This window comes from Lepisosteus platostomus, chromosome 16, assembly GCF_059453375.1.
Source record: "Lepisosteus platostomus isolate fLepPlt1 chromosome 16, fLepPlt1.hap1, whole genome shotgun sequence".
NCBI lineage: Eukaryota > Metazoa > Chordata > Actinopteri > Semionotiformes > Lepisosteidae > Lepisosteus > Lepisosteus platostomus.
In genome coordinates this window covers 13235266-13249128 of record NC_142626.1, presented here as the reverse complement: position 1 = coordinate 13249128, position 13863 = coordinate 13235266, and the positions used below count along the sequence as shown (strand labels likewise).

Sequence of the window (13863 nt, the reverse complement as noted above, 5' to 3'; positions counted from 1 at the left end):
CAGCCCTTAGCCAGCCAAGGGAAGACAGATCGAACCTCTGTCTGAGTCATAAACTGTGCAGCCCTAATTAAACAAAAAGCCTGTATTTACTGTAAGTGTTTAGCTTAAGTAAAATGTGATTTTAAGTAATAGCTGTGTATTAATATTCCAATAGCTGTAGAATATGAAATACAAACTGTGTATTTGCAAACTTCAGTCTCTGTTAAACATGGTATCACCTCCACCAGTAATGTGTCTAAACACACAGAGCCAAGTGCTGATTTAACCAAACTCTCAACACCCCAATCCATTCATGCTATGCTGAATGGAAAAAGGTCTCAGCTGATTGTGTCTCATTCTCGTTTCCTTATAGAGCTGCTCTCTGTCTAGTCCTGCGGTTCTGGGAGTGTTCATGCTAAACTGTTAATCTTTTTCTGTCACAACAAACACCACCAAGCCTGTGTTTCCAGCACTGACTGGCTACAAGTGCTGCTAAAGCCAGGAAGACAATTTGCATAGAAAAGACACTTTGCATTGGCAGTACATGCTCTGGGAGTGTTTATAGCCCTGTGAGTTTAACACTTCAAGACTGAGAGCTGCCCTTCAGGGAAACACAACCCACAGCAACAATGACCTTCATCACTATTTTCATCTGGACACTCCTAGTCTCTGCTCGAGGTAGGAATGGGTCTGAAATATTTGATGAACATAGTTTACAACTATAGGTAAAAATGAAATGTTTTGTATAAAACAGGAAATCAATTAAATTTGTAATGATATTTTAATGATATTTACTACTTTCTCATTTGCAGAATCCAGAGGACAGGTAACTGTGACTCAGACTCCAGCAATGAAATCTGTTCTCCCTGGACAGACAGTCACTGTGAACTGTAAGACCAGTGCAGCACTATACAACAACAGATTCCTAGCCTGGTACCAAAAGAAAGTTGGAGAAACTAATAAATTCCTGATTTATGCAGCAACTATGTCAGACTGTGATCCCAGAGTCTTTCAGTGGCAGTGGATCTGGGACTGACTTCACTCTGACCATCACAGGAGTCCAGGCTGTTATTAATACTATTAGTTATATCTTCGGTAAAGGCTTTTATGCATAAAATATTTCTGCATCATTAAAATATTTATGATAAAGGTAGGTTGTGCACTTTTGTCCAACTGAGCAATCGTACTTTCATAAAATATACCAACTTCTTAATGACTGATGATTAACATGCTGTAATACACAGTTTAAATTTAAAAGCTTAAATGCTGTACATGAGAGGTTAAGCTGTATTGGCTCCACCTGGCGGTTCTACAAGGTGATTCCGGATACTTTCCGGCATGACGTTAAATGATGCGATACACCGGGTGATACCCCACCCGTTTTACCCAAAATACCCCACCCGTTTTGAATGGCTGCATCTGTATATTCTCATGTATGGTTAGAATGTTTTCATTGTCTTCCAATGAAAGACAAGTTCCTTTCGCCGAAGTCGGGAGACATTAGAAGCTTGCCACACCCGGACTGTTAAACCAACGCATTAGCACGTTAAAGCTATCCCATTGAGGAGCCGGGCAATAATTGTTGCGTTCCTTGATTTTCTGATCTGCAAGGCCATTTGGCTGCAGCGAATGTGAATTCTGTCTGGCATTGCCAGATTGTGAAAAAATAAAAGTATTTAAATCAAGATATGGGTATACAGGTACAGACTTCAAGCTGCACCACTGAATCGCTTTGGTAAGGAGACGGACTGTGGCCAAATCATGAAGACTCTCTCACACCAAATAATGAAGATGAAAAGAAACGGGAAGTCAACACGAGACATTGTACAGTATTTGCGTTAGTCTGACATCGATAAGAAGAGTGCGCAGAAGGCTTCGATGGAGATACAAAAAAAAACAACACATGCCCCATTATAAGGGTAAAAAACAAAGAGGAAAGACTCAAACAAGTGCTCCAATGGATTGAACAGGGGGAGACATTTCATGATGTACTTTTCACCGATGAAACAACAGTTGCTCTGGAACAGTTTTCAACAATGTCATTTTGTAAAAAGGGGAGAGATGTGGATTGTTGACCGGGGCGGGAGACATTTGGGAATGTGAGTCTGATAAAGAATGAATAAAAGCATTTTATTAAAAACGCATTTGCGTTTGTCTGGGTGCTGACAAAGTAAAAAACAATTACTTTTTGACAATGAAAAACTGTGTGTGTCTCTGTCTCTCTCGTGTTTCGAAATCCTGTGGCTTTTGAAATTTACTGGGCGTGGACCACATCGGTAAATTTCGATGGGTCCAGAGGCAAAAGTGCCATGCTTTGCAATCTCCGAGAAACCATTAGTAGCATGGTGAATCGGAGAATCTCAACACTTACTTTGTGCGACTGGAAAAGAATTTGTGATCGAATCAACGAAATACTTCGAAGAAGGAGGCACTCTTTTCCCCTAGTCTAACAGTATGTCCAGAAACAAAACATTCCTGTTAAACAAGAGGAATGTAAAAAACAAAATGGTACAAAAGTAAAAAAAACAATTTCTTTTTGACAGTGAAAACCGGTGTGTGTGTGTCTCTCTCTCTCTGCTGGCGCATGGGTGTGGTGGGGTGCTGTGCCAGCCGTACAAAAAGTTAAAGTGTCCCTTTCCATTCAATGGGTGTCTGAGTCGCTGTGTTCCAATGTCATCGAGCTAAAGCCAGCACAAAGCAAGAACTGATCAATGCGATTTACAAATTCTGGGAGAAATAACTGACCAAACAAAATTGTAACCATTTTATTAACAGGCTGTTTCGTGTTCTTCCTAGGATTGTTGAGTGGGGCGGGGCGGGGCGGGGGGGGACATTCGGGAATGTGAGTCTGATTAAGAATGAATAAAGCATTTTATTTAAAACGCGTTTGCGTTTGTCTGGATGCTGACAAATTAAAAAACAATTACTTTTTGACAATGAAAAGCTGTGTCTCTCTCTCTCTCTCCGCTGGCATTTGTAATTTAATTAATTAATTGCTTACACTAATATAGCACTTTATCTGGACACTCCACTCAAAGCGTAATCATTTTTATTTTTAAATACATTTTAGCAAAGTCATGTACCATAAAAGTATGGTAATTAATACTTTCGCTGGATTTTAAATAAAGTCGATGTTTTCTCTTTTTGGCTAGACTTTACTATCTAGCCATGAGATAAACAATAGTTTGTCATTAAACAACTTTATGTTTATTAATCTTCCTTGTTATGCACAGTGAGAATGATAATGTTTAGGGAGAAATGGAATACTGGTGTGTATTTTTAGTACCAATTCCTGGAATCTGACTGGCTGACACCCTTCTGAAGTGGTACCATAATCTCTGGTATACGGAAAAGAAAGCGTAGATAAAAAAGCTTGGATTCTCATGTATCTTATACAAGTATCTTTTAATACAGTCTTTGCTGTGCTCTTGAGGATCCTTGTGATATTTCGCGCTCTGGTTGAATGATGCGTTGCAGTTTAAATAATTTTCGTTGTTAGACATTATGAAACGTTCTGTTAAAAGCAAGGGAGTTTTTATGTCCGTTACAGTAAAAGAAAATTCCTGACAAAGTAGGGCTTGGACAGATTCCAAGTGCTTGTACAAATGTGCTAAAGAAATGAGCAAAAAATGTCATTAATTCCTTTAACATATTGGCTAGCTAATGTCCTTTTAGTTAGGTCAACAAAATCTAGTGGTGTTTGTCAAAGAAAAAAATAAAAGTATTTCCGTTTAAAATGAAGGTTAGAAAGAATGTGGACCAGAGTAATACTTTGAGTTTACAGCTTGTCCAAAGTCATTCATTATTAATACAATAAGTAATATTTTCAGTAAAGGCTTTGATGCATAAATATTTCTGATAAAGGTAGGTTGTGTACTTTTGTCCAACTGAGCAATCTTGCTTTCATAAAATATACCAACTTTTTAATGACTGATGATTAACATGCTGTAATACACAGTTTAAATTTAAAAGCTCAAATGCTGTACATGAGAGGTTAAGCTTTATTGGCTCCTCCTGGCGGTTTTACAAGGTGATGCCAGATACTTTCCGGCATGATGTCAAATGATGCGTTACACCACGTGATACTGCGTTTTCATGCGACACGCCCACTGTGGTGTATCGTGAAATACCCCACGCGTTTTGAATGGCTGCATCTGTAACTATAATACAGTGGTCAGACAGGCCCTTGATGAAATTGCCCCGTTAAACAGTAAGGTAGTTAAAGCCACTATACACTCTCCATGGTATAATGATCCCACATGATCCCTTAAAAAAGAGTGCCGCAAACGAGAGTGTAAATGGAGGTCTACTGGTCTACAAGTATTCAAGTCAGCATGGACTAATAGCCTGCAACAATATAAGAAAGTCCTATATAGAGCTCATGCGTTCTACCACTCTGAACCTATTGAAATCAGTAAAAATAACCCTCGCTACGAATTTAAGACAATATATGTATTAAATGTGAATTTGTGTGAATTCCCACGCAAAAAGTAGATAAAAGGCAAAAACATGGTTTCCTAACTACTTTTATAGAATTTCAAGATTCTTAAAATTTTAAGTGAATTAAAATTTAAAATGTATTATAAATTTAATAATATAATATACAGAAAAAAAAATGTATTTGTATTTGTACTGTAGAAAATATTTCCAGATCGGAAATGTCAGGACCAGCTTGGTTCTGTCATATGATCCATCCAGTGTGCTCTTATACTCCCTTGCTATCTAAATCAATTGTTGTCTCTAAATTTCCATCCCAGTATATTTGTGATTGAAAAATATTGCTCCAGAATAGATTAGCATCCCATCCAGGGTTTCCATCTTGCTCCCTGTACCTGTAGGGTTAGGCTACAGTTCTCTGCAGTTGCTTTTTTGTTATTATTCCTTATCATGAGACACTCTTGCTAAATCACTAGTGAAACTTGCTCTCTGACACCAGATTTTTCAGTTGGTCTGCACAGAGATTATGGTAATATTCGTGGGATGAGGGAAGTGTTTTTTTTGCATGCTTTAAAGCATTATGTTTAAGAAATTCTAAAAAAAGCAGATGAAAGAAAATAAAGAATTTATTACAGCACGGTAACAGGCTTTTAATTTACAATTTAAAAGAAAAGGCAGGCACAGAATGAACAAACACCTGGAATATATCTGATTAAATCGAGTCCATTATATAAAAATCATCTTCCCTATTCAAAATCATTTTTTTTTCAGCCACTTTGATGATTATTCATACAGTATTACCAAGCAAAACTTAATTTGTTAAACTATATAAACTTTCACCCGGTTCCAAATTATGAAAAGGTTGTTTGAAGGCTATCCATTAAAATCATTGACAGTTGCTTTAATTTATCCAATTGAATGGATAGAACAGAATCCAGCAGGATTCATTTATTCCAGTACTTTGTCATCCAGTGGAACAACAAGCCTCACTGTAAGAGGCTCTTTTGTAGGATCTTCACAGCGACCAATAAAAATGGGAATAACACTGGGGTCTCCAGGTTTCAGAGGCACTCTGTTCACACCCACTATGAAAACAAATGAACGATTGATTGTGATGCTGGATAAACGTTGCATTGTGAGACTTTGAAGTGTCTGCATTGTTACCTGTGAGTCTATGGGAATATTTTCTCCCGCTGACGCAGATTCACAAATTATTCCAGAGGGTGTAACACTTATTTTGACACCTGTTGTCACTTTTGGCTTGTACTGTGGACCAGGAGCAGCTGAGGAAACATAAATGAATGAAAATTAAATGCAGAATAAACATTATTAATCTGTACCTATCATAAATATAACATAGACAGTAATTGCAAAGTTTGATATCTCATGGGATGCATGTACAAGTAAGGCCATAGACACCAGATTTCTAGTTCCCACTAGAGGATGCAGGCAAGCTGACTAAAGTTGTACTCTGAAGGAATGTGCTCACTGTGCCCTCTATCGCAGGGATGTACAGTATATTGTTGCGTGTTTCCCTTTTCACTACACTACTGTCTTCATACACACTCCGTTTCACACACCTTCAATCTTACTACAAATTATTATGGCCAGAAACACATAATGTAACATAATGTAAATCCTAATATTCATTTATTCACATATTTAATAAATATAGTGTTAAAATGAATAGTTCATAAAAAATATTAAATGACCAATCTGAATACAAAATCAGACATTTCCCCAATACTGTACATCACTACAACCTTCAAAAGGTGAAAAGTGATTATTTAGGCATTTATGAATACAGTACCGGGTGGGATGTGAATGTGCATTGAAAGTCCTAGAATAGGACTGCAGTCTCTCAACATTTCCACATGAAAGAAAATGATGATGCTCTAATGACTTACGTGTAAATGTTTTCCCAATGTCCACATGATTAGTAGTCAGCTGGCACACTAAATCGGTCTCAGCTATAAAGTGTGGCATTTTGACCTGCATCTCTTGCACAGACGCCTTCAGGACCTCTTCCAGGTTGATTTCATGAAGGTGTTTCTCAACTGTTTGCAGCTATAACATGAAAATGTACGATAAATTACCTGATGGCACTGAAAAAATATTTTCAAAATGGTGGTACAAATACAAAAAAGTCATGTTTCACATAAAGTATCAAATCTTTATTTGTCAAACCAAAACACTTTTCTGACCTGACTACCATGAAGGACCTACATTAACATGATTGTTCTATATAACTGATGTATGTGAAACCATATCCAACTAATTTGAATTCCTTAAGTGGAAGCATTGCTTGAAATTACAATCAATCATTTCAGCTCCTTTGTTATTTAGAATTGAGTATGAATTGCACTGAACTGCCTCCAGATTCCATAACACTGCCCATAATGAAGAAGACTATGGAACTCAGTCTGATTTTACTTAGGATAAAGTAAGCGAGATCAAGAAGAGATCCATGAAAGGTGAGATCAAGAAGAGAAAGCACAAGCACTGGAGATAATGAGCTTTGTCCTTCAAGCTACTAAAATCAGATGGGTCTAATGATCTCCTTTCTGAGACCAGAGTGGACATATGGTTGCCACTGAGCAAACTGTCAGTCCTGTACAGTATTTTATAGCTAATAGTATTATAGCTATAGTATCATTGTATAAATTATGATGCATTAGTAAAACCTTTGAATTATATGATGTAATTTCTATTTACTTGTGTAGACAAAATATAGTAAGAATACTGTATTTTATGATTCCCTTCACATCAGTATTTACCTTAGAGTGTGTATTTATTATTAGAAGGGCAGGACCTACCTTGCTGACATCCTTTTTTTCTATTAAAAAGCAACTGAAAGAATACCACTGTATTTTCATCTGTTTGCTGTCCTCAAAATGTACCTCTATCTAGCATCTACCGAAGAGAATAGACAGAAAAGTAAGTTCAAGTGTATTTTACATCTGTTGAGAGTACATTACTGTACGTACAGATTGATGCCTATAATAATATGCAGGCTTTTTTTATATGAAGCACATAGGTGTCTTATATGCTTTACATAAATATACATAATGTGATTTAAGTTGTGAAATGATAAACGGAACCGTAGATATTTAGTTGCAAATCAAAGAAAGCAATTCTCTAAGCTTTTCACTATATATACTGTACACCTTCATCCCTACTGGCCACCACATGTACAGTAAAACTCCACAGAAATCAGATACAAGGAATCAGATACTTATAATTCCTGAGTAAAAACAAGGATAGAAAAAGCATACATACAATTCCAAGCATACTGCAGTGACTCTTCTTTAGTCTATTAATTCTATCTTTAAGTACTGTATATTTCATTCATAGGAATGGGAACTGCCTATAAAATATAATTTGAGATGAGATCAGCACGATGGCCCTGGATTCAGTTCCAGACCTGGAGTGCTATCTGCCAGGGGTTTGTTTGTTCTCCCACATTCACGTGGGTTCCCTTTTGGCACTCTGCTTTCCTCCCAGTGTTCAAAGACATACTGGTAGGTTTATTTACTGCTGGGACATGGGCCCTGATGTGTGTGTATCTGTGTCCGTGTCTGTATGTGCTCTGTGATGGATTGGTGTCCATTCCAGGGTATACAGTATCCAGGCTTGTATATGTTGCTTGCTGGGATCTGGCTTCTCTGTGACTCTGTATTGGATAAAGCACTTTTAAATGGATGGATGGATGGATATTGAGTCTCCTGAGAGTTTCAGTACACATGTCACTAGGATTATGGATGACATGGTCTGTTTTTCAATACTGTAAATCAATAGCCCCAAACAAAAGCCTGATATGATCTATTTAGTGAGAAAAGGAAATCTACAGGATTGAAAGTGAAGTCCCCAGATATTCACTCCACTGAACCTTTCAGTGCATGCTGTTTACCCAACAAACAGCATTCAATGCATTAACTGTACAACTTAATGCATTGTGAACCAGACAGAGATACACCTCTATGTCTGTTGAAAGGAATACCTAGAGTATGTGCAGATGTGAGTGATGCAGGAGTCAAAGATTTTCACAAAAACGTTTAGTCTTACCAAAAGAGTGTTATATTTTTGTTCAAACAATTTAATGTAGTCTGTATCTTATAAAATATTGTGCATTTTTACACATTCATTTTTTTTTTACTTGCAGATACCCATAACTGATCAACTTTGCACGGATTTGCAATGAGCCAAAATCATGCAGTTGTACTTCACTTACAGTAGGGCTGTTTCTCTTAAAGCTGATTCACCTCAGTGCTCTTTGTTCTTGCCATGACTGTACTTAAATTCTTTTAATTTCCACCTTTTACCTCTGTTTGAGAGCAGAATGTCTGAAACGTACATACTGGCCAGACATCAGCACCCAGACTGCATTCAACTGCAACTGTGTATCCTGTTACTATTTGTGTTGAAGACAAGAAGTAAGAAAAACAGGTGCACATGCTCTCAGCCAGTGAGACTTTGGCCTGAAAATGTGTTTCTTGTGACAAGACTTAAGTCATGCTTAGTGGCACCCCCCATCAACATCGTAAAGCTAATCCTGTAACCCTATCTGTAGATGGTTCTGAACTTGAGCTTTAGTCTAAATTGAAAAGCCTTGGGGTGATATTCAATTCTGGCTAAACATTCGAGGGTTTTGCTAAACAGTAGTTGACCCAGTGGCAGACAGAAATGAGTTAGACCTTCAGAAACTTTTCTATTTGATTCCCAAAGATGCAGAGCAGAGTTGACACAAAGCTTGACTGATAAAACAAAATGAGGCAAGAATCTCACTATATTTTACTGGTAAAGAGCAGCACAGAATGTTCAAACTGAATGTAGGCTAAACTCTCTAAATTATTGTCACTGTTGTAAAGAAGAAGTTGGTGTAGAGTCACAACAGTCAAATTTCTGAATGGGGAAATTAGTAGCTCACAAGCTGAGCAAGGTCATGAGCATCAAAAGAAGCAGATGTGGTGCCTAGAGTGTCCAAGAGGGCCAAGAGGTCTCTGAGTCCCTGGAGGGACCAGAATAAGACCAGAAACTGATGACAAAATGCCCTGGCTCAAATCTCCAGTGGAGCTGGGTGATGATGAGCTGCTATTCCTATCTTGCAATGCCAAAGAAGTGAAGGAATAGCCTCACCCCATACTGTATATTCTCAAAAGTAAATGGAAAGACATCACATGAACTCTATCATTTACCCCTATATTTCCTGGAGCAGTAGAACAAAATTGTATCAGGACAGCATCTGCCCCTATTCCCCCAGCAGCATTATGGGAGCAGGGGTATGTTGGTATCTGCTCCAACATCTCTGAAATACTGGGAGAGATCACTGGGCCATGACCTTCACTACTGCCACAGAAGAGAGGGAGGACTTTACAGATTATCACCCATGTTAGCTCTAGAGTTTGCTACCAAGTTTGTCCTACAAAAGATGATCTCTGACTACCGTCCAGTCCTTCTGGAAAAAATAAAAACTTTTTTTCCTCAAGCACTAGGAACCCATTTAAATCTGTTTGGTTTGGGGTTTGTTTTAACATGAAGGTTGCAACAGAAAACATGAAAATTAGGCCATTTGCATTTTACAATGAACAACAAAAATGACAAAGAGATTAGTAGATGGAAAAGTAATGAAGAAGTGAAGAGTTTTCTGGAAATGTATCAGGAATAGGTTTGGTGCACATAGTTGACAGAAATATTTCATTTTGGAATCTGTCCAAACAAGCTTTTTGTATTTTTACACTGACACACCTTTTCCATAGAAGATAGAAACATTGTTCACAATGCAGTTTTCAGTGGAAAAATTATTTCATTCTGCCTATATTTCATTTTCCCATGCCTGTCACTTAAAATATGATTTACCTGTGTGAACACTTATACTACACAGTTTTGTGCAAGAATTAAGTGAATTTTCAAACAGGTTTGTCAAGGGTTTCTGCTCACTCAGATATCTGTATTAACCCCGATGTCTGTGTGTATTTAGCCCTCAATCTATGTAACTTCAGCACTGTCAGTGTGTCTATATTAACTCCTCTCTCAAACTAAAAAAAAAGACAAATTAAGAAAAGTTAAGCAAATCCAAATACACATGGCAGTTACAAAAACAACACAGTTGACTAAACAATAAATAGTAGTACAGACAAACTTTAACTAGTGTAAGAGTTTGATTCTGGAAATCATTCTGTAAATTTGATATTACTCTTGAGTCACGTACACACTGTTTTATACTTTGTTGGCAGTAAGTTCTTAACCCATTTGTGCAATGTGTACTGTAATAGCGACAAACAATTTCATTAAATACAATGATTACATTGTTGAGATAGATTGTTGTTACCATATTGTCACCACAACGATATGTGCAATAATATACTGTACAATATGTCTCTGTACCATATAACGTAATATCGTCTCACTCCCCTGTTTTATAGGATTATCATTTTGTTTATTACTCAGTATGCAGAAAGTTTGTAACCTAGAAATCATGAAAGATAATTTTGTTTTAGATTTTGATAATAAAATATGTATTATATAAACACTGCAGTGGCATTAAAGCCATACAGTATCATAATGTATTTAAAAGCAAGTAAACATACAAAAAACAAAACAAAGGCCAGATTAAAATAATGAGTACTGACTTGAATGACCGTTGAATACTGTACAGTAAGTTACATTGTAGCTAATGTAAATTTGCACTATATTTACATCAGTATATTTAAATTGTTAATATCAGAATTTGCCATTGAGGTGCTGTACAGTATGCTCTGCTCTAAACATTTATATAGTATAATTTAAACAATCGCTTGCAAAACACTGGTGTGAGTAATGGCATGTAAGTAGCCTGCAAGAATGAAGCTAATCGGTACTCTGCTGTGGTAGATGTACTATACTTTACTGTATGGGTATCCTTGGATAATGAGCTCATGTGATTCTTTAATGTGTGTGGCACATAGGGATATGTAGTCATTTTGTTAATGTATTCACCTCATATCATTGACATATAAAAACTACATGCTGTGAAGGAACTACTTCCTGTTCCATTTTAAACACTGTGTAAAAATAAAAAAAGGTGCTGGGCCATCTTTAATCATCTAGAATGTGGACATACCAGGTTTTAAATTAATAATATTTTAATAACAGAGATTTAATACTTTAACAATTTGTCTGGCAACAATGAATTCACCTGGCAGTTTTACAGAGTAGTGAATCAGATGATTAAAAATATATAAACATTGTGACACAGTGCTGTTCTTCTTGACTCCTCGCTCACCCCGTTAAACCTTGCACATTCCACTTAACTGCATCTGTAGGTCTGTACAATACATTTTTTTAATAAGACAGAAAATTAAAATAAAAAACATTTCTGAAATAACTTATGCAGTATTTTATTGTAAGTTATGCAGACAATGTTGGAAATATAGTACAATTTATATATATCATAACAGATGTGAAATTATACAAAAGATCAAAGCAAAGATTATTCATACAGGGCTGTTTCACATCTCACAGCACCCAAGACTCTTGCTCAAGACTAAAAATGTTCAATTCTTGCAGCGTGTCAGATTATGAGATTCTTTTAAATCCTAGAATAGATCTGTTTTCACTTCTCTGGACTGATTCCAGAGAAGCAACACATGTTTTATAATGTGGTGGCCAAAATTGTAAGATTCTTAATTAAGTCTCACCAATGTTATACAGATTTTAAATAATATCCCTTGATTCAAATTTAACACTTTTGACTATATACTATAGCCTTAAATTTGTATACTTTCAATTGTTTCCATATTGTCTGAAAGATATGTGAATACCCTTCCACATACATCTGTGAATAGACATCGATAGTTTCAACCAGGAGGAACATTTTTCCCATTATATAAAACTCTGTAAAACTACTTTCCACCAGTTAGTTAAGTGCCTGACCAGAGAAAACAAAACACTGGACTTATTATATGCCAATGCTAAGGATGCATATAATTCCACAGCCCTTCCCCCCCTTGGCAGATCAGATCACAACCTTGTCCTGCTTACACCATTATACATGCCTATTGTCCAGCGCCAACCTGCAACAATGAGGACTGTAAGAAGATGGTCTCAGGAGGCTATGGAGGATCTACGTGGTGCTTTGGAGGCCACCGACTGGGATGTGCTGTGCGAACCACATGGGGACGACATAGACAGCATGGTGGACTGTGTCACTGACTACATTAAGTTCTATGTTGACAACACCATCCCCACCAAAGACGTACATTGCTTTTCTAATAACAAACCCTGGATCACCAGTGACCTGAAGGCTCTTCTTAATGACAAGAAGAGAGCCTTTAGGAGGGGGGATAAGGAAGAGGTCAAGCGTGCACAGAGGGAACTAAAGCAGAAGTTAAGAGAGAGCAAGGACGCCTACAGGAGGAAGGTAGAGGACAAGCTGCAAAGGAATAGGGTGAGGGATGTATGGAGCAGCATTAGAGAGATCACTGGCTTCGAACAGGCTGGTGGTGCAATGGAGGGGAACCTGGAGATGACCAACGAGTTGAACCAGTTTTTTAACAGGTTTGATTCAGGGCCCTCTGAATCAAATCACACCAATCCCCCCACAGCCACACGCTTCCTAACCCTTCACAGCTACGACTGCCCAACACCTCCTCCATCCCCCCACAATCATGGCCGCCTACAGCTACAACCCCCAACAGCTACTCACCCCCCCCATCCCCCACAGCTGCCACTCTCCAACCTGCAGCACTGAAAGTGCTATGAGCACCATCCCCCAGGCCAGGCTGACCATCACGGCTGACCAGGTGAAGAGGGAGCTGAAGAGGCTGCACCAGGGTAAGACCACAGGACCAGATGACGTCTGTCCAAGAGTTCTGAGGGCCTGTGCTGATCAGCTGAGCGGAGTGCTCCAGCTACTGTTCAACCTGAGCCTGCACTTGGAGAAAGTCCCTGTGCTCTGGAAGACATCATGCATGGTCCCGGTACCAAAGAAAGGGCGCCCCTCTGCCCTCAATGACTCCAGACCAGTTGCGCTGACTTCTCACGTCATGAAGACACTGGAGAGGCTGGTCTTATCCCACCCGAGACCCCTGGTTAGCTCATCACTGGACACCCTACAGTTCGCCTACCAGCCCAGTGTTGGTGTGGAGGATGCAATCATCTACATGATGCTGCAAAGGGCCTACCCACAGCTGGACAGGGCTGGCAACACCCTAAGGATTATGTTTTTCGATTTCTCCAGTGCCTTCAATACTATCCAGCCCTTACTTCTAAGGAGGAAGCTGGAGGAGATGCAAGTCGGTGCCTCCATGATCTCGTGGATCACTGACTACCTGACAGGCAGACCACAGTCTGTGAGACTTCAGAACTTTGTGTCTAAACAGGTAGTGAGTAACACAGGGGCTCCTCAGGGGACGGTTCTTTCTCTGTTCCTCTTCACCCTCTATACTTCAGACTTTAAGTACAACTCAA

General features: G+C 38.3%; 1 protein-coding gene and 1 long non-coding RNA gene across 2 annotated transcripts in view; both read left to right on the top strand.

Annotated features, from left to right (window-relative positions):
- The window catches only part of LOC148646899 (protein NLRC3-like), a 1251308-nt gene that overhangs the window by 570400 nt on the left and 667045 nt on the right, over positions 1-13863 (top strand). The window lies entirely within an intron of this gene.
- Positions 439-2123, top strand: LOC148646909 (uncharacterized). The gene is made up of 2 exons (XR_015927686.1): positions 439-657; positions 792-2123. It is a non-coding gene; the product is annotated as an uncharacterized LOC148646909 (long non-coding RNA).